Source organism: Triturus cristatus, chromosome 11 (genome assembly GCF_964204655.1).
Source record: "Triturus cristatus chromosome 11, aTriCri1.1, whole genome shotgun sequence".
NCBI classification, from domain to species: domain Eukaryota; kingdom Metazoa; phylum Chordata; class Amphibia; order Caudata; family Salamandridae; genus Triturus; species Triturus cristatus.
Window position 1 is genome coordinate 551,887,158 of NC_140594.1, and position 27,975 is coordinate 551,915,132.

General features: G+C 40.5%; 1 long non-coding RNA gene across 1 annotated transcript; it reads left to right on the plus strand.

Annotated features, from left to right (window-relative positions):
- Positions 1 to 3,994: 3,994 nt before the first annotated feature.
- On the plus strand, positions 3,995 to 27,532 carry LOC146785053 (uncharacterized). Its single transcript, XR_014970904.1, has 3 exons — positions 3,995 to 4,140; positions 26,339 to 26,421; positions 27,082 to 27,532. It is a non-coding gene; the product is annotated as an uncharacterized LOC146785053 (long non-coding RNA).
- Positions 27,533 to 27,975: the final 443 nt, after the last annotated feature.

The window sequence follows — 27,975 nt, forward strand, 5'->3', positions numbered from 1 at the left end:
ATCATACCATCTTTAAAGGAGAAAGCACATGCATTTTAGTACTGATTAGCAATGGTAAAGTGTCCAGAGTACTAAAGCCAACGAAAAGAAGGTCAGAATAGGAGGAAGATGGCAAAAGGTTTGGGGATAACCCTGAATAAAGGGCCAAATCTAATAGCCTGAAATGATTGTTTTTGTGCAGGAAGGTGTCCCTTCCTGTATGAATACAATCCTGCGTGTAATGCAGGCACCCATGCACCATGGTGCAGGGTGCCTACATTGACACAAAGCAACAGTATGTGTGCCAGCCAAGTAAGAGAGCAATAATATCAATTTCTTGATAGGTATTGCCCATTTCTGCCCTCTCCCTTTTGCATAGTGCATGCAGCGAAGTGTCTTGCCGCGCTGTGTTGCATGAAAACATTGTTTTTAACAAGAAAATGTGTATTTAATAACACACTAACTTCTAAGCCCATTAAGGAAACATTGCTCTCCTCCATGTACTGCAGACAAGCAAACATCCAGTATTTTCTTTGATGTTTTTATAAACATTTCTCTTTGTTAAACAGAAATATTAACCTTACCAAAATCAAAATGTAACATAAAAAATCACATCATGAATAACATATGTAATATGGCCTTCCATTGCCATGTTTGGGCTACTCAACTTCTCAATGGCAAGATAAGGCCTGATTACACGTTTTTCAATGTTTTCTATTTTATCAAAGTTTAAAATATTGTGCTATGACACTTTACTTTATATGATAAACAAAAATCCCCCTATCTTGATTGCTTGTTAATGCTGGTTCATATGGCCATATATATGTGTAGCAGGTTACCTTGTAATATAGTCATATCTTGCCATTGAGGCTGGCCCCATTCATTGTACGGGACTTTTAAAAGAGTGTTTTTCACAGAATATTGTAGGGCTATAAACTAGGGCTGCCACACCAGTTTTTTTTACAGTTATGACCAGTCTTTTAATGTCCTAGCCAGCTCCAAAGCCTATTTGTCCCGTTATGAGAACATACTTAAAATAGTACCACCACCTCATTCTGTTCAAGATTGATGCACTTGTCTTCCACCAACCTATTCGTGATGACAAACCTAAACACTGGACCAGAAATATCAAAGCAATCCCTTTATCCGAACTTGAATCCAGGATTCATGCCCATCTTCAACTCCAACCCTCATCATCGACGGCTGATGACCTCCCTACACACTTTAAGTAAAAAATGACAGAGGTTCTAGACCAAGTAGCTCCTCTCAAACTCAAACAATTGAGGCGAACCGAATCTAAACCTTGGTTCAACGTGGATCTGAATGAGGAAAGGCGTCAACTCAAACGGAAAGGTCTTGGAGACTAAACCCTTCGACCTTACACCTAGCGCAACTTAGATCTGCTCGGCAAGCATACTAAAAACACATTTTTAGTGAAAAGGCGTCTTTCTTGCGCAGCCAACTTGATCTGGCGAAAAACAGACCAAGAGAACTCTTCAACATTGTCAAAAGCCAAACTAACTGCACTCCCTCTCAAGAAATCAAAGCCAACAATGAGCGTTGTGAAAAAATTGCCAGCTTCTTCACTAATAAAGTCTAGAAAATTGATCAATCCTTCATCCAAACCTCTAACCCTCCTTCCCTCTTAACCTGCCCCACTCTAACCACCCCTGATCATTCAGAAAGAGTTCCTACCAAGGACAATCAGGTCTGCCTCCAGCTAAAAAACAATGCGCATTGGTCCGACGTTGAGCTAATGTCGGAAAATGAGGTTTTCAGAATAATTTCTAACCTAAAACCTTCCTCCCACACTAAGGACTCCACCCCATCCACAATCATAAAAGATCATAACCACACCGTTTCCCCTTTCTGGACAAAAATCATCAATGCCTCCCTCACCTCAGGCTGTGTCCCAGACTCCCTTCAACATGAACAAATCACATCCAATCTCAAAAAACCAGGGGCCGACCCTTATGATCTCAACAACCTCAGACCTATCTCCAACCTCCCATTCCTGGCAAAAACATTGGAGAAATACGTTCTCCACCAACTCAACAATCACATTGATGAGTTCGATCTCCTCGACACCTTTCGATCAGGATTCAGGAAAGGCTATAGCACGGAAACAGCTATGCTCAACGTCTGACGATACTCACAAGGCTTTAGATGAAAGTGATGCCTGCCTACTCATCCTTATTAACCTATCTGCGGCATTCGACACATTAAATCATCCAGCGCTTCTGGAGACCTTGTCGAAGCGCTCCGGCATCAATGGCACAGTACTAAAATGGTTCACCTCCTTCCTTCAACACCGCTCGCAACAAATTAAAATCAACTCCCGTCTCTTGAAGCCAACAAAAGTCACACTTGGGGTCCCGCAAGGCTCGATCCTCTCCCCGGCCCTCTTTAATCTTTTCATGGAGCCTCTCACAATCATCTTGAAAAAAGCTGGAGTGAACTACCACCTTTACGCTGATGACACCCAAATCTATTTCAAAATCAAGTCTCCCAGCAACATCCAACAACTCAATGCCACTCTAACCAAGATCCAAACTTGGTTCAACGCTAACCACTTAAAGCTCAACCCAGATAAAACAGATCTAATCCTATTCTCTCCAAAAAGCAACCATCGTCCAATCCAAGAGTGGCTCAAGAATCTGGTCGCCCTAAACTGCCCCATCGTCCTATCCAACTCAGTTAAGTCTCTAGGCATCACCATTGACAAGAACTTATCTATGGAGGTCCACATCAAAAACTCTGCAAAAAGTGCGCTTTTCTCTCTAAAACACCTCAAGAAATTGAAACCTTTTCTTCCCCATGATGACTTCAAGACAGTAGTCCAATCTCTAGTTCTCTCTAAAATCGACTACAGGAACGCCATCCTTAAAGGGACTCCAAAAGCTCACCTAGCCCCTCTAAGGGCAGTGTTGAACATGGCTGACCGACTCGTTTCCGGAGTAAAAAGATTTGAACACATCACTCCAGCTCTCAACTCCCTCAACTGGCTCCCCATGGAAGGGAGGTGTATTTACAAACTGTCCTGCATCACATTCAAAACCCTTCACTCTCCGGCCCCTAACTACCTGAACAACAAACTGGTAAGAGCAGGTCAATCCAGAACGCTGAGAAGCTCCAACTCACTCCTTATTCCTCCGAAACTGAAAAAGAAAACCACACAATACCGATCCTTCTCTGGCAACGCTCCCAGGATGTGGAACGCTCTCCCTAGAGTCCTCAGATGCAACCCCTCCTTCTCCTGTTTCAAAAGGGACCTGAAAATCCATCTCCTTACCAAATACTTTCCTGACCAACGTCAACTAACCTAGACTTCAATATCCGAGTTTACTCCTCTCTCTTGACAATCAAGGATAGTTGGTGACCAGACAGTGTTAACCACTTTTTCCTTACTGCCTGCCTACTTTGTAATGCAATTTCCGTCAGTTTTTCTTTACAGTATGTATGTAAAGCGCTCTGATACCTACGGGTCAAGCTAGCGCTATATAAAATGGTAAAATAAATAAAAATAAATATTTAGAAGAAGAAAGCACTTTAAAATGTGTTCTAGAGCAGTCCTCAGTGCAGTGCTTAATTTGTGCCTGTGTTTTCCGGTGCTTAGCACCGGCACCTTTTTATCAAGGCCGGGTCTACACTGCCACTGCCAACTTACATCACTGCAGTCTGCACGTCATGTGCTAAAGTAAATTAAATACAATTATCGCCTTACTGCAGTGTTGTTCACACTCCGTTACAGTCTCGGACAGTCTCCAGCAGTAGTCCTTCGGTGAAGAAGAGTAGTGATGACGTGTGGTGCTGCTACTGTAAGAGCGCAGCGAGCTCGATAAATCCATGGAATTATGAAGGTTATTTTGCTTTCAGTTGCAGTGTTGCCGGGGTTGGGGCCACTAATTTGGCTGCATTTGGTTCCATGGGGATACCGTAGGGGGTTACGTCGGGCAGCATGTGCCGTGCGTAAACTTTTTTTCCTTACATGGATGGTGGACCACGCCCCCCACACACACTGCAGTGGACGACTAGCAGCAGTTAGCACGACGTCAAGGCGGGCACTTTTATGCAGAAGCGCAGCAGGCCTCTTAATAAAGGACAGTATTGACAAAGGCAGTGCCACCAGTCCAGCAGTAACTGACAACCAGACGTACCGCAGTAAGTAATAAAACAACTCTGCACTGGAAATCCTTTGGCCCGAGTACCAGTGCGCCGATCGGGAGCACGGAGTAGACAGACTAACGAATGTGAATGACACAATAAGACCCAGCAGAATAGGGTAGGGGCTCGCTGAAAGCCTGTATAAGTATTTTACGTTGTTAAAAACAGAAGAATGAGTATACAGAAGACACGAGGTCAAAGTTTACACAGGAGAGGCTAAGCTTTGCAAACAGAGGGAGGAAGCACATTTTCACGGGCTCCCTTTCCAGTGTAATTATTTAGAGAATGCAAACGCCTTTATCGCCAACATGCAGGAAGGGGGGGCTTGAGAAGCCTGCCCTCGTGAAAAGAAGCAGTGAAATGATTACATTCTTTCCCTGCTCATTTTCACTTCCTAAAATTCGGGTACAAAAACAACTGTTATCAGTGGAACTGTTTTCGTTTGGAATTCTAGAAAAGACAGGGTCCGCTGCTTCACTTCCATTAGCTCCTGGGCAGCTAAAGCAGGCGGTGTGCCTCTGACCTTCGTATGTTCATGAATCTTTGTGGCAAAGTTTAGGATTTTAAATTGCTTTGCACAGGGAAAATAAATATGTGTTAACTTAACGGTATTTTGCTACTGTTTTTGATTTACACATGGACTACTTTTAAAGCACACAAAATTCAACCCAGTGAAAAAGATATATGAATCAAATACACTAATTAAGTTTAAAAAATGGTTTTGTTAGGAGAAAAATGTCATGTGCATGATGTATACCCGTGTGCCTTGTCAGCCCTGCATGCCTGAACTGCATTCCTGTGATCCTGGGTTTCTGACTTTTGTCATGACACACACTAATTCCATGTGTGTAAATTGTCTGAGGAACAATCTTTTGATAATAATAGGCTCTGGACCTGGTCCTGAACCAGGAGGAGTGCACCAAGCGTACTGTCCCTAATGTGGGTTTCATGCCTGGAGCGCGGTGATGGCAGCATACCATGATTGGTAAATTACAGTGGCAGGCTTGTACCTGCGAGGCGTGAATACACACTTAGAAGCTCAGTCATATGAAGTTCTGCTGCTCATGATGAATCTGGAATCCTGAATGCAACATTTGTTGTGCATGTTTGTATATGTGTGTGTTATAGGATGCCATGCACAAGTGATACAGGCCCACAAGTTAGGATGCCCGGAGTAGCGAGACGTGCTTCTTGTGCTCACAATGTTATTTGGGGCCCTGGAGCTCCCTTTGCTGGGAGTATGTCAATACCGTGCTCACGCTGTCCCGACGACTTAAAAGTATACACCTCAGCTCAACTAGACCACTGGAGTGCGCACCCTAAGTAAAAATCCCAAACACTGGCCAACCTGTGGACACAACATTAACATAAAGCAATGACAGATGAATAAGCACAAATATGAACAGTGCGTCTACAGGATAAGTCGACTAAGAGACTCTCATGTCTTATCTGTGCTCTGCTGGGGCAAGAAAGAGGAGCATAGATGAGAGACAAGGACTCTTATGGCACATTGTGTTCCGATTGGTTGAAGCTGTGTTCGACTCCAATTCCCGGTGATTCATGGGAAAGATAGTTTTTTGTTAAATGTTGAAGCATCTGCGGTCAAAATAAAGGGAGAAAGATGAGCATTATTCTCGCCGTCAGTCCTGACATAAGATTGGGTGGGAGTTGTTATATACTGGTTTACATACACAGACAGCAACATATGTATTATCTCAGCCCATGGCTAGTATTAGACGCTGTTAAAAATGGTATGCCCAAGTATTTTCCTTTCACCAAATAGGCACATAGAGTGCTGGAATGTTTCACGTGACCCTTTTCAATGCATTTGTCGTTTTAACTCATTTATTCCAAAATTGTGTTTTTAAATGCACTTTTGATGTAATCTTTTTTTCAATTTCCACAGGACAGGAGAACCTCCAATCGTATGCTTACTTGCGGGAAGTTTCCCTTGCTGAAATTCAGATCAGCTATTACATCTGACTTTCAGCAGTGCCATTTGAGGATGTGGGCGGAGCCAATAGAGTAATTGGGTGGAGGAAGTGGGTGGAGCCAGAGCAGAAGTGGGTGGAGCCTCTGAAAATATTTGACCACCTGGACGTCATATTTTACAAATTAAGCACTGCCTCCGTGATCCCTGGCTGGTAGTTAAAGTAAACAAAGACAGAAAGGCCATGTTAAAAATGAAACCAGATGATTTTATTTAAAGTTCAATTTATGCATCGTGTCTGAGTCTTTTCAGGAAACTAAAACATGAACAGATGGGGGGTATTTTTCTCTGGGAAAGGTAGCAACCCTACTACAACACCAAGGTGGGCAACGCAGGAAAGGGTGCAAGAGTTTATTAGCATAAAATTAGGTGATCTGTTGCTTTATTTTTAGATAGTACAGCTCAGAAACCGTGGTCAGTGTCGCTTGCTGTTTCTGATCTGTGCTGTCTAAAAATAAAGCACTAACAATTCATTTTACAGCAGGTGCATAAAACAGGAACCTGACTCTGCACTGTCCCGCAAAGCCCATCACAAGGGGCCTGAAAACTTTATTTACAAATCACAGCAATTAGGAACTGCGCTATGTCAGAAAATTATTTGCTGCCCTCTGGAATTCCTGGTTTCAAATAACAGCTTTCGTTAAAGTCAATGCGAACAATGCATTTACATACACTAAGTACTTTGTACCAGGTGTATCCCAGTTTATTAGGAAAAAAGGTAACAAGTTTGAAAAAAATATGGTTTTTTTGCTTTTTTGCTTTTTTTAGGTTTGGTGCTAATGTCTTAAAAGTGGAATATAAGCTTATTTGAATCTAAAGGGAGTGTACTGAAGCTTCATCTGAAACTGTGTTTTTCAACAAGCACTTATCAACAAATCCTGCTAACGTCATTTATTGACACACAAGGCTCATCTTGATTCACAGCAGTAATGCATGGAAGCCCCTCTTTTTTTCTTGAGAGCATAACAAAGTAAACCCATGACACATTGATGAATTATGTATACTCTGCACAGCCATTGCTTTAGAATCCCTGCCGTAGTTGTCATTAACAAAGTTTCACTCCAGAAGCTAGGGTTGAAAAATAGATTGAGCCGTCGGAAATTGATGACACTTCACAGAAGTGACAGATTGATAAAATGCGTGTTGCTAATGTGCCAGAACCTCCATATGTCTGCATATCCATATTCAAACATATAATGTTACTATCTGAAGAAGGCATTGCATTTTTCACTCCTGTTAAGGTTAACCTTAATTATAAGAACCCTATGTTTTCCAGGAAACAAAATATACCTCAGAATCTCTTTTTATAGACACATGGTGTTATATATGGTCAAACTCTGTTTATTTTTATATGCACGCAATGGGGCTTATTTACAATCCTGTGACCCCTGGAATGTCACTTTTTTTGAAATTCTGGTGACACACAGGGCTTAATCATATCTACAAGACCACGTAAAGCCACTCTGCATGGCATTTCACAGCCTTGTAGATATGGAGTGAGGTAATGCAGCGCACGTCGCTGGGTTTCAACCCCATTCATGGGGGGGGCATGCCATGTGCGTTGCAGTGGGTATTCCCATGCAACGCCCATAGGTTTTGACTCATTCCCAGATTTACAACATGGCATGAATCTGGGAATGCGTTAAAACTGTGCACCTCCTCAGGGGTAGCGTAATGAGGGGAAATAACATTATTTCTCCTAGTTTCTTCCTCTTTCCATGTGTGTTGAATTCTGCAGCACACATAGAAACAGAAAAACACCTCCAATGATTGTTTTTTTTCAGTCAGGTATCCCTTCCTGCACAAAAACAATCATGCCAACAATACAGACACGTTGGCACACTGCTGCTAATTGTGCAATCATGCCTTTTCGAATTGGCATCGGGCAGCACAGCAAAATGACTTGCGGCACTGCCCTACCCCAATTCTTTGTTAATATGCCCCAATATATATAGTGATTTTCTGGCAAAAATTTAAGAATTTCACAAATTATACAAATATAACCTGAGTCAGAAAAAAGTGTAAAAGCGCCTGTGAAGATTTACATCTCTGTGTGCACATACTTTTATGCATTTTTAAACTTCAAAACATTCTCCATAGTACACCACATGCCACATCATAAACTGTTGCCCAGAGCAGAGTCAAGCACGTATTTTTAGGCGCTTATACTGCCTGAAGTGCATTCCTTTGACCCGATATTTCTCAGAGTGTGTGCAAGATTTTGGCGAGCAGCACTCGAAACAGAAAGCGCAAACTTTGCTCACTGTTTCTGTTCTGTGCCATCTCCAAATTAAGGTCTAATGTGGTAACACTCAAGTGGAACGAATACACTTAAATAGGGTCTCAGCTCTGCACTAATCAAGTGCAATGGAAAATTACTCAAGTACATGTTTCATGACCTACTGCTGGAGAGGTCATGTCACATTTTAATAACTTGTCATTTTCCAAACTAGTAATTGTACATAATGTACATAATTCATAATGACTCCAATGATGTGTAAATAATTATTAATTATTTCTTAATTAATCATTACTTAATTCACTTCCCACCTTATACCCCTACAAGCCCAGCAGCCCAGACCTACAATTTAACTCAAATAAATTATCATTGCATAATATACATAATTATTAATCAATTAAATAATTATTGGTACATTCAAAATAAATTGTTAATTAATTATTACCTCATTAGCTTCCCACCCTATACCCCTACAAACATATCAACCCACACCTAAAATATAGATAAATGAAATCAGTATTACATAATATACATAATTAATATCAATCATAAACGTGCTTAAAAATGATTGCTAAATTAATAATTAGCTATTATTTAACTAACTTCCCTCTTTATCTCCATACAAAACCAACAACCTGCTACGGCATTATAAATTGCTATTAGCAATTTAATGAAAAATTCAAAATCACTTAAAATTACAAACTATATTAAAAAAAATAATAACAATTATACAAACAATAATAACACAAAAGTAATGTATATACTGAAACACAATAAAATAATGAAAAACTAAATAATATTTACACCTATATCATTGAAAACGAGATTAAGAACAATGCTATTCCTAATAACAATATTACTTACCTTAAAAAATAATATTTCTGCATCATGATATTTTTGATTCACAATATTTTTTTCCGATATTTCTGTCCAAATACCTATTCTGTCTCCCGTTATTTAAAACTCGATATTTTGTCCAAATAACTAGTATAGGATAGGGCAGGAGTTTATGAATATCTGCATAACTGAAATGCGCACAGGCAAGCAGGTAAAATGAAAAGACAATCCACACTGTGTTCCACAAAACCCTCACACCTCATGCGGCATTCATTACTGTATAATTTTATGCATTTATAATGAAGAGTTATGCACTTGTAAAACCATTTGAACAAGGCAGCTATCCTTTTGAGGGTAGCTGTAAGGCATAATTGAAGCAATGTACAGCCATAAATGTAGGTTTGCAGACATGAATGGCTTGTGAATTAGGCTCACAATAATTGTGTAAAACACATATTTTCATGCGCGTCACTCTTTTAATCTAAGAACTGTCAATTTTTCTTAGTGTGTTTTCTTCTATTTTCAATAATGAATGCTGCCTATAGGGTAATGCCTGATTCGGGCAGATAGGGCTGGACTGTTCCCATCATGAGGCACAGGGTCAGACTGATTTGCATATGGCCATGTCTGAACTGGGGTGGTGGAGTGAGCTAAAGAATGATGATGTAGTAAACCCAGATCAGTTGACTGGGGGTGAGTGTTTGATTTGCTCAAGCGCTCCGTCCATCACCCCCTTTGGTATCGCTTTGTTCGCCTTAAGTTGGCAGGGTATGCCCAGACGTGGGTCCCTTGCTCACTTTGCCACTGGATTCAAGATAGCCTAGCAGATGAGGGTTATGAACCTGAAACTAATCCCAAGATGCTTGTTTCCGTTCCAGGGAAGACATGGCTTGGCAGTTCGGGCTGGACTGTTCCCATGAGGCACAGGGTCAGACTGATTTGCATATGGCCATGTCTGAACTGGGGTGGTGGAGTGAGCTAAAGAACGATGATGGATTAAACCCAGATCAGTTGACGGGGGTGAGTGTTTTATTTGTTCAAGCGCTCCGTCCATCATCCCCTTTAGTATCACCTGATTCATTGAAAGCCGACATTTGCAAATTTCCAGTGGGAGGTATAAACGTGCTTGCTTGTGCTGTTGATGCTTCTATACTGTAACAAGATCATTGTAATTCTGCCAGTGGTAATTCACAGTTGGTCATCCCAGATATTGTGGATTATTTGTATTGGAAATTGGTGTACTTTACACTTCTATCCACATGATGTACGTTAGGCTCATAGAGTTTTACTCAGTTGTTGGAAATGATGAAATGATGATGCAAATATGTTAATGCTTTAAACAGAAAACAAACTTTCTTTGTACATCTCACTTCATGAATGGAGTTGAGATTATCTTACACGACTGAAACTCACCAAATTTGTTTTCAAACCGCTCTCCTCGTCTAGATCTGCAACAGACATCAATTGACAGATTTTTTAGAAATTGAAATGCTTCTTTAAAAATATTATCCATAGGTGGTCAAGCTACATGTGAAGCCAGTCATTTCGGTTTTTCATGCTAAAATAAATAAGCACTGGAAACAACAATAGGTGTGATGCTTGTTAGATGTGCTATAGGGTGTACGCAACTCGTACAAACATTAAACCTATTTCAGTAATTTTGCAGGGAAAAGCATGTGAAAAATAGATGCCACAGCCAATAAGGCAACCCTATTTTCTGTTGCCTTCATTTTTCAGATGTGTTTGTCACCTATTGCTCCCCATACTAACAAGCTGCTCCCTCATACATTCACACATGTTAAATAGTTCAGTGGCAGTGGAAGAACACTGACAAACATAAAATAGAAAAACAATGAGACCAAAATATTCCTTGGACTGATCCAGGATGTTAGTAACAATGTCTCAAGCTAACAGCTGAAGGTTTATGAGCAAAATAAGCTCTTGTTTGAAGGATGCTGACCCAAAGAGCCTTATCCTCAGAATAGAATACAATATCTTTGGCATGAATGACACAAGTGTCGTACATATGAAACTTAACAAATATTTTCGGCAGTTACTGGTGAGACATTGACGTTAAACACATGGAGCTTGCAGGTGACGTACCACAGAGAATGCCTGAACATAAGCATAGAATGAACAATGTTTGAGGTTTTTCGAGGGCTTTCCTGCACACATAACTAAACAGTCATTTCCTATTCAGAAGGTATATTTCCTTGACGATTTATTATTGGATTTTTGATAGACAAAGAGCAGCTTGGGTTTGCATATGAGCAACTACAATGTTTGTAACTCCCTGGAAAATCCTATTTAGCTGTTTTATGTCGAGTCCACCAGTAAAAGACCTATGGTTAGCTTACCAAGATCTTCCAGTATGCTAAAAGCCTGGCCATTGTTTACCATTTCTTGGTTTTAGTGCCACGCTCATTCGCTTGCGTTTTATTCAGTGACCTTCCTTATCCGTCTTGTTTTTTCCTCTCCTAGAGCATAGCCCTTTTACATGTGATCTTCAACTGCTTACTTTTCGGTAACTACTTTTTGCTCAAGCACTCCATGAGACTGCATGTGTTTTCCAGTTCTCTCCTGCTTCATAATCCTCTCTCTCACCTTTATACGCCTCTCTCTCCATGCTCCTCTGTCTCACCCACATAAATCTGTCCCCCTCCCACTCAGTGTTGCTCTCTCTCATCCATGAGTCTTGTACATGTGATTCTCTCCTACCTCCAACTCTTTGTTGCTCTGTTTCATGCTTGTGTGCTCTCTCTGGATCATGTGTTTCTCTCCTCCTCCCAAGACTAGATAACATTTTGCAACAGTGCACTGTAGAAAATAAAAAACATTTACTACCCCCACACCATGTCCTTAAAGCATGTTTGGGGGTTATATAGCAAACTTAATATCCAAAAATGTAGTTTGTATTACTTATTGGAGTTTTTTATACTTCTTTAATGCAATGGTTACTTAAGCACAGACAAACTTTTTTTTATTATGTACTCCTAAGAGGCAACTGAAACTTTCATTATTGAAATCATATCTTTTTTACAAATAATTCACTTAATTTCCTATATGAATAGTTAGGTGTCACATACATTCAGACAATTAAGTATACACGTATCTACCAAAACAGTGTGATATCCTAGTCTCACTTGAATACTTTAAACTTTATCAAAATATTAATGAAACCTATTCCATGTTGGGGTGCTTGTTGATTTTACAGTAGTATAAGGGTCGGCAGGCAAATCAGAAGATATCGGCCATCATGGGGTCATCAGGGTGGTTCTCTATCGAAACATGATTGGTTTAAATAAATGATCGGGCTAATGATAACATCGGGACAGATGGCTAAAGTCAGGCACCTAAAACCAAATAATCAGGTGCATTTATGCCATGCGTTTGGATTCCACTTTTCCAAGAGGGTCGACCTCTGCCGCGGCGACAAATGTATCTAAAAACATGACGTGCTTTTTCCTACCCTTTACCTGCTCGTAAACAGACAGCGCCCAGCCCTGTTTAATAGACACAGAGAATAATTATCTCCTCCGTATCAGCCCAAGATTCATTCTCTTCAATTCTCTATTTTTTAGAAGTACCTAACCATTTTCAAATATATGACACGATGTTAATACTTTCTTAGTATTACCAAGCTAAAAGTTAAACATATCGATTTTCTATACGTGAGTTTTTCTTCTCAAACACTAACACGGATGTGTTTACGTGCCAATATAGAATGTTAATCAGGCTAAATACGCACCGAGGGGCAGATTTACGAGCCCCGTTCGCCACTTTTGCACCGCCGTTGCGTCACTTCTGTGACGCAGCGGCGGCGTAAACCATGGGCCATGTTGCGCCCTATTTACAACGTGACGTATCTAGGGAGATGCGTCACGTTGTAAAGCCCTGCCCCACATGAAACCTGCGTCAGGTTTCATGTGGGCGTTCCGGCGCAGGGGGGGGGCGTTCCGTCGCAGGAACGCCTCGGAAGAATGCCTGAGTGAAATCTACAAGATTTCACTCAGTCACTTTTCCGACGCCACTGCGTCAAAACCTTGCGCCTGCTTGAAGCAGGTGTAAGGCGTGACGCACCATGTTGAGGATAGGCAAGTTTTGAACAGTGCTGCAATGGCGTCGCACTCGCGACACAACTTCAGCACTGCGCCAACCTTACACCAGCAGATGCGACACACATCTGTTTATCCTTGCGCCATGATGCGCCGCATTTTAAATGCGGCACAACTGTGGTGGCGCAAGGGTAAACTTGCGTCACGCATCTTTACTGGCGCATTCCTGCTGATTTGCAGGGATGCGCCACAAAACGTAAATCTGCCCCTAAGTTTCTCTGAAAGGCTCAGTAAGTGGTAGTATTTATAAGTAGAGTGATGGTAAAGAATTGGCCGCAGAAAGCTGAGCAGGTCTCGCAGTACATATACCAAATGATGATGGTGAAAAGTCTGGCCTCCAGCTACGGCACTGGCCCCCTCTGTCTCCTGCCTTGTTTCTTACAGTCATTACAGTCTCTAGCAACCCAGGGACCTGGGCTGGACACTTACTAAATGATAAAGTGGTCCCTATGGAGGAAATGTAACCTTTGACTTCCGCAGCAACAGTCTTACATCAGGGATAAAAGGAAAAAAAAACTCTCAAATGAGTATGTTATAATTATGCATTTAGTGCATTTATCTATATATATATATATAATTATAGGGATAAATAAATCAGTCCAAACAGTACAGCTGATTTATACACGGTGCTCCTTAACAGGTGACAGCACAGCGAAAGTGATATATGGTGAATAAAAAGTGCATTTGTGCTATGTACAAAGGTATATACATTTGGCAGATAGGGACAATAGAATGTTTGAAGTCAACACCCGTGGAATGAGTGTTGACATCTACCATCTACCATCAAATTCTTTAAACACACAGTCCACATATGCCTGTTTGTAGTTGTTTCAACCCTTGAGCAGAGTTATTTAGAGTAGGGTCATAATCATGATGCAAAAACGTAGACACCTAAAAATAAAAGAGGCTTGTATCAGAACATGTAAAAATCCTTTAAGTGACAAAGGGCCATATGTAGGTGGGCTAATACCGGTTGGTAACGGCCAAAAATCGGTAAATTTCCCGATACCGACCGGTATTTAGCCCTTTGCGATGTAGGAGGCTGGATTTAAGGATTCGGTAATTTACCGATTTGTTATTTTAAGGAATCGGTAAAATACAGATTCCTTAATTTATGGAATCGGTAAATTACCGAATCCTTAAATCCTATGTAGGGAGCACTCAAGTGAGTGCATTTTTGGTTTAAGGATTTGTTATTTACCACCAACTACAGGTTGGTGATAAATACCGAATACCTTTTAAAAAGCAATGTTGTGCTTTTTTAAAAGTGCCATGTGGCAGACATGTGCGCCACATGTGCACACATGCACGATTCAGGGGTGCAACAGGGTGTCAATGTGACACCCTGCCACCCTTGAATATTCTCCCCCTATTACCAAATCGGTATTTACCGAATCTGTAATAGTGAATGGCTTCCCTTTCATTCCTATGGGCCTCCAGGCCCATAGGAATGAATGGGAAGGTATTCACTATTACCGATTCGGTAAATACCGAATCGGTAATAACGAATATTACCGAATCGGTAAAGTTTACCGATTTTTTACCTACATTCTAATAACCGATTCTTAAATACCGAATTGGTAAAATTCGGTATTTAGGAATCGGTAAATAGAAATTACCTACATATGGCCCAAAAACCTTTACAACACCAAGTATTGTAAGACATTATTAGATTCCACAGGATTGGGGCAGAAATTCCCACAATCAAGAAAATGTCAGACAATATATCCAGGATGAACTTCAAAGTGTATATTGGCTTGCTGTAAGGAAATAACACAGGTATTAATTACCCAAAAGAGAAAGCACGCATTACAAGTTGTGATGACAGGTTTAATTCACCTGTGTTACATAACCTAGGATCATGGCAAGAAGACTCCCATGTATGTGGAAGTGACACAAATTAATCCCAAGTACTTCTTCAAGAATGAGATTTACACACACTAAAAATGAAAATAAAGAAAGCCTAATATATGATTTCATGCGCTTGTTAGCTTTCAAATCTGTAAAGTGGTCCTAGAACCTACCAGGGGGATCAGGCCAGTAAACATGGATAAGTCAGTCTATCATCTTTTCACTTATATCTTTGTATATAGCCCAAATGCACTTTTTATTCGCTATATATCACTTTCACTTTGTACAAACATGCTGTACTGTTTGAATTGATTTATATATTCCTAAATAAAATATGTATAAATAAATGCACAAAACACATAATTATACCTTACACATTTGAGAGGCTTTTTCTATTATCCCTAGTATAACACTATTGCCGCGGAAGTCAAAGGTACACTTCCCCCATAGGGTCCACTTTATTGTTTGGTTGTTGCTTACAGTAACGTACACTTAGCAACAAAACAACTATTGGATGTGGACATCTGGGTTGTATAGCTGTGACATGCTGGCACTCCAGAACCCAAGGGCCAGATTTGTAAATATGTGACATGGTGCAACACAACAAGGCAACTTGCTGCACTGCGTCAACTGGAGAGGGCAGGAATGCACCATATTTAGTAAGTTATGGCTCATTCCCGATCTCTCTCTGCGTGGGCACGCTGTGTGCTGCCTAGTACCAAAACAGTCACCCTTTCACTATGCTGCAAGGGTGCCTGCATTTCAGGCCGGATTGTTTTTGTGTAGGAAGGACACAAAAACAATCCTTAGATGCTTTTTATAACTAGTTCTCCTCATTGCACCACTATTAGGAAGGCAGATAATTCTGTCACTTTCCAAGGTTTACTACTCATAGCAAATCTGGGAATATAGCACAAAGCAGGAGTGGATGCGTGGAAACGCCCACTTTCCACCCATGCATTCCCAGCCCAGAATAACACAAGGCAGCTACTTGCACTACCTTGTGTTACTCCAGATTTACCATGCCACGCAGGGCCACTTCACCATTATCTTCTACACCTACATGGAAGCCCTCAGAACTATGCTCAACAATACCAGCATCAAGATAACCCAGTGAATAGATGGCACACAACTCTACTTGAAAATGTTCACTGCTCATGATATCTAGTGATTCAACACCTTCCTCGTCCTAAATCAAGACTGAATGTCCAAAATAGATCTGAACAAAACATAATTCCACTAGCAAACAATCTAAAATTCAAGCATGAGTCCCCAAATGAACATGGACAGCTTCTCTCCCAGTTTACGTCGAATCCTAACTCACTTAGATATGTGCTGGACAGAGAGCTTTCCATGAAATAAAACATTCCCAGGAGCAACAAGACACAACCTCTCCCATCTAGGCAGATGCACTACCCTACCCTACTGGCTCCCTGACAACACTGCTGCACCCCATTGGCAAGCGTTCTGTGTAGTAGGGGCACTAAAACAATCCTTAAGAGTCTTATTACAGCTAGTTCTCCTTGTTGCACCACTATCAGGAAGGCGTACAATTCTGACACATTCCAATACCCATCACACCATAGCACTTCTCATCAATAGCCCGAAAAAGTTCAACCCTGTGGACCCAACAGTGAAAGAGTCAATCTAGCTCTCCCTTTAGCTCTGCATCAACTCCAAGGCCAACTGTGTCACAAATAAGGTTACCAGAATATGCACCTCCACTTGTCTGGCTTAGAAGATAATTGCCTCAGGGTGACAGAGCCACATTTAGAAGAGGGGACATTACCAGACTCAAAACAAAAACTGAAAAAGGAAGTACTAAAGATATGGCGTCAACACCTATGCTTCAGGGATATGACACAATGCCCTTATCTACACAAAGTTTGCACCAGCTCTCCTATAATTGCAAAAAGTATATAAAGACTCATCTCTTTAGAGAAAACAACACCTTTGGTCAAGAGGATTTACACCTTTGAACACCCTATCTCATTGCATGTGATCTTGAATCTTAATTCGGGGTTTCAACCATGTTCAGAGCTTTGTTCCTCTGTAGCACTTTTTCTTGGTTCACGCTCTACAAATACAGCTACTTCCTTACACATCTGTTCAACCACAGTACTAAGGAATCTGAGAGAGGAAGTCCTTTGGAATAAAAGAAGCAAGATAATAGTTGCAAGAAAAAAACAACTAAATCTTGTGCACATTATCAAAACTACTTGAGCAATACATCTCCATAAATCGACCAGAAAAGAGAGCATGTCGCCAATTTAGAGCTTGCTGGTAGAATAGATCGATCCAGAAACTTCAAAAGCTACTGTTTAGAACACTTTAAAATATCTGCTAGAAAGATAAATAAACATACTATGAAGAAGCTCTGATAAAATTGCTGGCAAATTACATTTACAATTCCATACTATAAAAAAATCTGAAGAAATACATTTGCCTGAATATGTGACAAAAGAGGACACTAATGAAGCTGGTCTCCATGTCAGAATAACAAGGTGTTTAGGCATTTGAAAGGCATTGAGGGCCTCATTCAAGTGGCCAAGAGTGTATGCCATTGAGGATACAGCTCTTGGACATTCTGAGTAGCCTATTGTTTCTGGACCTGAGATTATCTAGGTCAAAAATTCCCGGCTCAGTAAGACCAGAACCAGAAACACCGGAGTCGGAACATTGTGCGGTGTTGCATTGGTTGCGGGTAGCTGTTGTTCCTCGTGCTAATGCATCCTACTCTTGAACTGCAAGTGCTTCCCTCACTCTGCCCTCTCCTTGCCACATTCCACCCGTCCCACCAATGCAATGGGCCAAAGAAATCCCTACATAAATGTACCTTCTTCTCCAACCAGGTAGTAAATGGATATGGATGTGGATTTGGACCTGTTATTTTCATTTCAATTGGGGAAAAACACAGATTTGGAGTGGTATTCCTGGGTCCACATATCATTCTAAATATGGGGGTAAATATGAAGAACTAGTAATCCCTGTGTTTGGTGCTGCGATATTGGCCACCATCCGGCCCCTAGTAGCACCAGGTCAAAAATACAGGGAACTTGTTGTAATGAGGTCCTTAGTGAATACATTGATAGACACAAGTGCCAAAATAGCAACCCAAGCAGGATGAATACCTAATGAAAGTAGCCAATACCCATGACACCTTTCTCAGGAATGTTCCTGTCCTGAAAGGATGGTACATTAGACATCGGCTGATTTAGATTCTCAGATTATACCTGATTGGAGTGTTTCTGAAACAGTGAAATCAAAGCCTCCTTCACTCCAAAAGCAGCCATTTGAAGGGAGTTCAAAAGGACTCCTGCATCAATAATATTGAATTATATATTAATATTACATAGGCATTTTACTAGAAGACTATTTGGCACACAGGACGAATCACAAAAGTGTCCTGTGCCAAAAACTCTGACTCATTTGCCGGACGGCCTTCATGCATCGGTACCAAGTACTGAGTGTAGGAAGCATTTTGAAATGTGAAAAGGAGATTTCGAACAAGAATAAAAATAGAAGGAAGGCTATGAGTTCATAGACTATCAGTGAAGATTAAGTACCTTGCACAGCATATGTTGACCAGGGTGATTTAACATTGAAATTGACAGATGTATTCACTATTCAATTCCCAGTGTCTGCCAGCAAGCTATGGATGATGGACTTTGTCGAATTGTTGTGCATGTGATTTACAAGAGAAACAAACACTCTTCAGAATTTATTTGACATGAGAGATGTGCAGAGAAGCTGAGTGGATCTTTCTGCATGTCTTTTATCCATGAAAATGACAGGCAACTGAATTGGACAAACAGTGTCGTGAATCAAATATTTTTGAAAAATAATAACTTTTTGCACTATGGTAGTTAGAACGCTCTGAGAAGTAGACATCATAAATGTGTGCTGCGAGCAATCTTGTGCTGAAATATATTTATAACTACCATCGAGATATAAGGAATTTCCAGACTAGAATTTTATTTGGCTAAGTTCCATCAGCAGTTTTCAGTAAATCATGTTTTAAATGTTCAATTGCTAGAGGGGAGAGGGCTAATATTGTATTTTCAGCACTACATTGCTCCCCAGCTAGGTTCCACGTATATAAATACCAAAACAAAGCTTCATAAACATTTAATCATTTACTTCTTTTCCAGGCTTACTTTGCTTTTTTAGGAAGATTATGGTATTCTGAAATTCTGTATAATGTTTGTGATGATGGTGATCACGACTATTAGTAGTAGTAATAGTAACTTTAGTAATAGTTGCTCCTACCACTAGTAGTAGTAATATTCGTATTAGTTCTAGTATTAGCATTAGTATTAGTAGTAGCATTACGTCTAACAAAGACTCTTTCAGTGGCGAAGTTTTTTGACAGTTTAATATTACATTTAATTGCTCCTCCCAGCAGACTGGTGTAACTACCAGCACAGGGTCTGATTCACAAACTGGACTTTTGAGTAGGTTTACTACTTTTGGTATTCTCAAACTGCCCTTTTGTAGTAATATACACTTTTGTAGTAACTTACACTTTTATAGTAAGTTCAGCACTACAATAAGACATAATGGAGTTAGAGACTTAAAATAGAGACTTACAATAAAACTCAATAGAAAATAATGTATAATTACATTTAATTTTTTTAAATAGTCAGAAATATAAATGCATGTAAATGAATGCTAAAATATATTTAAAAAATGCACATATTTATTATTTAATATAATTACATATTAGTAATAATAATAATAACAAATATAAGGTAATGTTAAAAATATGCATAAATATGATATATTTATTAATTAAGGCAAGCAGGGGCCTTCAGCCCTGCCAACCTGACTCTGGGTTCGTAGCACCAAAATGGATGACAGGAAAAAAATCTCTCTTAGGCACTGCGATTTTTGGGAGTCTTTATACATTTTCAGATTTGCGCAGCTCTGCGAGCTCAATATTATGGAACATAGTGAATTAACGGTCCATATATGTCTAAAATGTAATCTCTTCATGCCCAACTCAAGACTGTTTTTTAAATTCTAATTTCATGAAATGCATATGCACGGGCGTCCGCGCATGCGCATTTGTCACAAGAAGTTGAAAACGAGGAAGAGGGAGCCCCGGAGACGTCGCGCTTCAGGTAAGTCTCTTTACTTTTAATTATTTAACATGCAAGATATGATTTAAAAGGAGGGTGGGCGGGAGGCGGCTAGCGGGCGGCAGGCAGCTACGCTTCGCCCTGGCGTGTGCGTAGCGCTTGCCTGCTTCGCCTACTTCGAAAACTGCGAAGCAGGCAGCGCTACGTACACTACATGGGCGAAGCGTAGTGTAACGCCCAGGGTTAGTGATAATGCAGACATTCTAGTGGTTAAAATCTCCTTTAAATCATCCTGCATTATACTCTTGGTAGTTTAGCGTCCCTCTCGGACCACCCCCAGCTTTAATGACCTTTTCCTGGAGCTCATTACTGATCTATGCTCTAGATATAAACGTCTCCTAGTAGTCGGCGATTTTAACTATCACTGGGATAAAGCGCAGAGAGAGCCACCGGCTGGCCAACTTGAGAACGCTATGCTCTCAATGGACCTTTGCCAACTGGTCAATAGTCCCACCCATGAAAAGGGCCATACTCATGACCTCATTTGGACATCACAGCCTTGGGCGGACATAACAGATATTAGCCACTGTGCCTGGTCCGATCATTCGCTACTTAGATGTTGGGTCCCGAGTGAAAGTCAGCTGCTGAAATCTCCACCCGTGTGGAGAAAGGTGAGAAACTGGAGAAATATCAAGGCAGATCGTCTAATAGCTACCCTGCACTCACTCCCGCCCCCTAGGACTAAGATAGTGAATATTGACCAGGAGAGTGAAGCCTTGCTGGCTAATTTGCGCATAGCCATAGATGTAGTAGCACCAGAACGGAAGGAGAAATTCAGAGACAAAGGAAAGGGGGCCCCATGGTTTAATGAACCATTGAGGGGAGAAAAAAAAACCTCTGCCAAACTGAGAGGCAGTGGCGTAAAATCTATGACCCAGCGGAATTGCATGCTTACAAAGCCCTCCTTACCTCCTGTAAATCAGCCATTATAACTAGGAAAGCAGAGTATTATAAGGGAAGGATTGCTGAGGCAGCTAACATACAGAAAGAGACTTTCATAATTTTGAAAGAACTAAGCCAAATGGCTGAGAAGAAATCCACAGTCGCATCCCTCGACTGTAATTTCTTCCAGGCATTCTTTCTTCATAAAGTCAAAGACATCATTTCAGAAATTGCGAGCACCCCGACTAACCTCGGTTCCTCCTTCCAGACCCAGCCCCCGCCCTCCTCTGGTAGCCAACTCACAAATTTTCCTAAAATCGATTCAGCCACTTTATCTCTACTAATGAATCGTACCAAATCAGGCTCCTGGGCAGACCCTTTCCCTTTGAGGATTTTTCAAATGGCCCTTCCAGGGCTGGAAAAACTGATCCTTGCGTTACTAAACAACTCCATGGAAACTGGCTACTTACCGACCAACTTAAAAGAAGCCAGGGTCACCCCCCCTGTTGAAGAAACCGGGTGCAGATACCGCCACTCTAAAGAATTATAGGCCCATTTCACAACTCCCCTTCCTGGCTAAAGTGTTAGACCAACATGTACTAAAGACACTCTCAAATTACTTGGAGGACCACCAGCTATTACAAGCTAAACAGGCAGGCTTTAGAGTCCACCATAGCAGTGAGCTAGTGATGCTGTCCGTTCTTGATGAGCTCAGAGTTATGGCTGACAATAAACAGCCGAGTGCCCTGATTTTATTAGACCTATCAGCGGCATTCGATATGGACAGCCATAAAAAGCTGCTGACTCGTCTCTCCGATCTGGGCATCAGCGGGCTAGCACATCAATGGCTAAAATCATTTCTATCTGACCGGACTCAGAGGGTTCAGTGGGGTGAGCATACATCGGATTTGGGTACTCTTGCCTGCGGTGTACCCCAGGGTATCCGCGCTATCTCCACTCCTTTTTAATATTTACTTGCAACCCCTAGTGGAGACCCTGGCTCACATGGATGGCCATGTCTTCAATTATGCTGATGACACACAACTCCTCATCCGGATTAGCAACTCCTGTCAGGCCCAGGCATCGGCCAAAAAGCTGCTTAGATTTACAGTAAACTGAATGACGGCCAATTCACTGAAAATAAACCCTGATAAGACCGAAGTGCTCGTAATTCCAACAAATAATAGCCCTTGGTGTGACCTTTTTTGGCCACCGGAACAGGGTGTTGCCCCGGTACCAGTCCTGGCTGTAAAAAGCATGGGTTTGAAAATTGACTCCGAGCTGTCCCTGTCCAGCAAGGTCACCGCGGTGGTAGGAACCTGTATAGGACTGCTGATGCAGCTACGGAAGCTAGATCCTCTTCTATCAATGTCCTCATTACAGACAATTGTCTCCGCCACTCTCATCTCTAGGTTAGACTATGGCAATGCCCTTTACATCGGCCTCCCCCAGAAACTTATCAAGAGACTGCAGGTGGTGCAGAATGATGTGGCTAGGCTCATTCTCAGACTTGCCAGAAAGACCCGCGCTACTCCCTTGCTACACAAATTGCACTGGCTCCCCATCAAACAGAGAGCTCAATTCAAAGCCTTATGCATTGCCCACAAGGCAATCTATGGCCAAGCACCAGTGTATATAAGAGAAATATGTTCCCAGCGGAACACTGCGATCATCTGAGGTCTGTCGTTTAGCTCTCCCCCGATATATTGCTAAATCCAAAGAGGCTAGAGCATTCTCCGTCCTGCTTCCATAAATTTGGTATAACTTACCTGAGTACCTCTGCAGGGAACCGGTTATCCTCACTTTTAGGAGACAACTAAAAATGCTCCTAATTAGTGAGGTGCTAACCACACTGTAATTTCTGGTTCGCTGCTTATGTTTCCATCTGCCGTTAGTGACTTGGTCACTTTTCTCTACAAGCGCTTAGAGACCTGAAGGTGATTTTGCGCTATATAAAATGCATATAACATAAAATAACATAAAGAATGTTTTTACATAAACTAGAGTATACTTCATATATTTATTGCTGAGTTTGCCTCAAGCTATTCTGAGTAAGCAATAGGACAAAATAATTCTGCACCTGAGAGTCTTCCTATTGTATTGCATGAGCTGTAAGGTGAATATATGGTGAAGCAAGCACAATTGCTGTATAGATGATGAGACGATGGATTAACATTATCAAAAGTTCCGTTGATAGAAAATAAATTAAAAACATTGTAAGTGGGTGTTTGCCACAAAGGTTGTATGCAAAATGGATGCAATGGGTGCCATTTCTTTTGAAAATTTTAGCCTGCAGACAGACCTCGGCCCTGCCGCAGACTAAATCAAGATGCAAAGGGCCCAATTACGATGTCGGATGGACCACCACTGACTGCCTGTCGGTGGCGGTCTGTCCGTCGTCTAGTGCCACAGTCTGGCTGCCACATTATGATGTAGCCGGTTGGAGGCAGCGGGCTGAGGGACCAACTTACGCTTCCGAAGGGGTCCAGAAGACTGTCAGACCGTCACTCGGAGCATCATACTCTGCAATAGGGGCCATAAGGATTATGATGTCCTCTTTCCAACAGCTTTTTCATGGCGGTCCGACCGCCATAGTAAGTCTGTCGGAAAGGGACTTTGGGGGCACCTAGCAGGGCCCATGTCCCCCTTGGGCCTCTGCTGTGGGCCCAGGGGGGCACCCGTGGTGCCCACAGAAACATCCATGCAACCTGTGCCAGGCATTGAGGCTTGTGCTGCACAATTATCTTCAGTAAACAGCGGTAGTTAGATCTTGAAAGTAGCAATGTTGCTCCACATGTGCACATTTACAGCATGTTCTGCTAATTGCCAACATCTAAAAGCATGCTCCTTTTGAGCGCTGCCGAGAGACTGATGTTTTCGAATGAATGAAGACATTTTGAGGAATGACAGCATTATGGAAGAGCATAGTTTTGGCTCCATCCCTTTATGTTTGGCTAGGCTACATTTACCTTTGGCATTATGTACTCGTGTGATGCAATAATACTAATGAGATAAGGTACACCTAAGTTATAATAGGTGCATCTATTGTGCGTTCTGACATATATGTGTGTGTGTGTGCATATTAACGATTTTCCTTTTCAGTAACATCTGGGTTGCTGATGTTAATCTTTTATAGGTTTAGATTGTAAGGAGGTGCATTAAAATGCATTTAAAGCAGTGCATCTGCCAGGGATTAAAAAGAATGAATCATATGTATGCTTTCTATATAAATTGTGACCAGTTGTCATTTTTGTTTAATAAAATATATATTAGTTTACTATGCCACATATAAGAGTACAGTATAAAACAATTTGATTCCTTTATTAAAGATTCATTTATAGGATTATGTAGATTGTGGAATTAATATGCATTTAAAGGAAACTGTTGAGTTAACGTGATTGTGAACCTTAAGCTTGCCGTCGAGACAGCATTAGTTAGTGAAAAGCAAATTGTATTTCAAAGATAGTGAAGTGAGGAAGAACTGGCAAGGTCAATTAATTTTAATGAAGAAAAAGGAGTGTTACCAGTCGGTACTATCAGATCGAGGGAGGAATCAAAGGACGCCTTTGAGTAGTGTTCAAGGCACCAAGTTCTATCTTGGGAATTGGATAAGTACTATAATACATATGATGCATATGAGGTCATATTTCTTAAATGTTCTTTGTGCATTTTAATTAGTGAACCCACCTTGGGTTTAATCAGATTCCATTTAGACATGGAGATGTATAGACATCTCTTATCTCTGATTGTGTGGCTTCATGCTATACATGACTCTTTACCTATAGAACTTCTACAGAAGTTCTGATGCTGAAACCTTTTTTGCTTCCTTGATCAATAAGGTGTACCCCATCCTTAATTTAGTGTAGGGTTTAGCAGGTGCAGCAAATCTTTTCCATGTATAGGGAGAAGGATCGGAACTATTAGTTTAATCAAATTCTTTTCCTTATTTTTTGCATTCCTGCCAGAGAAATTCTTATATGCTCTTTGACGTTGAGGACCAATATTGTATGCTGCATTGATCTTCCTTCAAAAATATATTATATTTTAGCAATTTTAGAAACCTGGTTTTAGCCACTCTGGATAGTTTAAAAAAAATCTAGTTAAAAGAATCCTGTTATGGGCGTACAGTATTTTCGAACAAACTAGCTAATAATAGCCATTCATAGATGGCTGCCACACTATATACTAGCTCTTTGATGATGTTGAACGTTAGAAATGGGAGTCCGCTAGAGAATGGGTTTGAGCTTATAGCCCGGAGACTGAGAATACGCTCAGCAAATCACTAGTGAGGTGAGGAGCAGGAGGGATGATTGTGGCTTTGTGCATAATGAATAGGTTATGCCATGTGGCAGATGGGAAATGTTAAATCTTTGAAGAGCTTTATAATAACTAGAGCAAACTGTTTGAAAACATTACCGGTTTGGGGGAATTACTGTTGATATATACTAATATCATTTTTAAACAACATGGATTAAGGGCCTTGCTTTAAACTGCTGTTAATGCAGTGAACTTTGGCAATTGTAATGTTGGAGGCAACAATAAAATATGGCTCCCCCTTAGACACAGACTGTTTGGTTTCTTGCAGTTATATTGATTTACTTGGGAGTAGATTCATTATGCCATTTTAACGATCTTTGAACATTTAAACTATAAGATCTTATTCCCTATGATGCCACATGGTCATAATTAAAAACCCTACAGACCTTTGGTATAACTGCCATTGGGCTCATGGATATATAATGATTAATGGCCACATTTGGGTACAATACTTTGTGATGAGATCAGATATAGGAAGCGTTTACTAGGGTGACATTTAAAACTTTAATGCTGTTGTAAATACAGTAATATTTATGTCTAGGATAACTTAGTGCTACCAGGCATCTGTGGGCTTTAGACTATCATATAGCATTGTTAAGTCGTACACATCGATTTTTTGTCCATGATCATATTAGGTTTATTTGCCGACTTGGGCTAAAACTAGAAAAACTGCTGAATCAAATAAACTTTAACCACAATAAGAACAAATATTTTTATTTGAGGTTTTTTGGGGCAAATCAGTGATAAATAAAATCTCTTTTGAAAGTAGACTCTAACTCATGAAAATAGAGTTGTGATACTAAATTTGTAAAACCCCTTTTAGGATCCTTCGGATTACTCAATGTGAATGGATGACTGCGGATCATCTAAGGGGGACGTATAACGTAACAACATCTGGAACTTAAGGTAATATTGTATGCCCCTGTATGTTGGTACTTAACCTTTATGTCCAAGAGGGCAAAGTGAGCAAAGCACATTGCTCAACGGACACACCCCTCCTCACTTTGATTTAGAAACAGTGATCATATCTGTCCACTTAAATGGAAGATTGTGAGTTAATTTTAGAAATGTGATAGTTATGATCTGGTTTTTCTCTTCCCTGGTTTCTACCATTAGGAGATGTAATGCAGAGTCAAAGAAAATTGGTTCATGGAAAATGTAACCATGAACTGGCTTTGTATAACGTCAAAATTTGAATGGTGCAAGAAACAGTGCTATTTAACTCCATTATTGCTAATGAATGTCTTAGCATGGTGCTTATCTATTCTTTACTTAGAGGACTCTGTATCTGCTGATGCAATGAAAATTACCATGAATAAATTTGAAATGTAATAATGCAATCCTTGCGAGAAACAAAGAATATTGAATGGATAACTAATCTATGACGAAATCAAAAAGGACTAGTAAATACATATATGTCTTTGGGTTATGTTTTTTTTATATAATATGCATAAATAAGTGAATTGTATCACAATAATACTTTAGAGCTTTTTGCTCCGAGGCTTTTTAAGCTTGTTGTGTAAATATGTTCTTAAATTGAGTGAATATGTTATTTGTGTTTTGTAGCCCTGAAGAAGTCTTGGGAGAAGGGATGAATCCATTGGCTGCCCTGATGTGAATACCTTGCATCCTTTCAAAAAAATAATTCATCAATACATGACAAGCCTGAATGATCTTGATTTAACTTAGGCTATATGGAAACAATGTTACTAAAGAATTGAAAGTCGTAATTGACTAACTTTGCTTTGACTAGAAAAGACAACATTTGAAGCAACGACAAATTGTGAGTGCTGATCTATCTGGTGTACAAGTGTGTGGATTATATCACTTTATGGGGAAACAGACTGTTTTTCTCTGATCAAAGCACCACCCAGTCATAATGTACCAACAGCTTGATAGGTGCGATATTTAGAGTGTACGCCTCTTTTTGTAAATTGTTTGATATTTTTATAGTATGTTCTTGAGATTGATTAATATTTGTCTGGCTTTGAGTTTGTAATAAACCTTTTGACTTCAAGTTACTGAGTCAGACTTTTGTTGTGTGGTCCTAAAGATCACACTGTACCTTAAGATTTGAATTGTTGTTTACTACTTTTCCTCTCAGGCTAATAAAAAGGTCTATTGACCAGAGTCGAATAAGAAGAAGTGGCCCAGAGAGTTCTCAGATGGTAGTATACCTAGGATGGTTAGTACCTGAAGTAGCAGGGTTAGGAAACTGTTACTTTACATCAGTCCAGATCCAATCTCAGGCCCTAATGTCCATGTTCCAACTTGGAGAATTGGTGATGTTCCAATGGGTTGAGAGCGAGTTGTAACAACAGAGGAGTATCAACAGGGTTGTGTATAAGCAGCTTATACTGAGCTTGTGGTTTTTGTGGCAATCGTGTTGTGTCTTTCGTAGATTGTGAGATATGATGTAACAATGTTTTAGATGATCATGTAAGTGTAGCTCTTATTGTG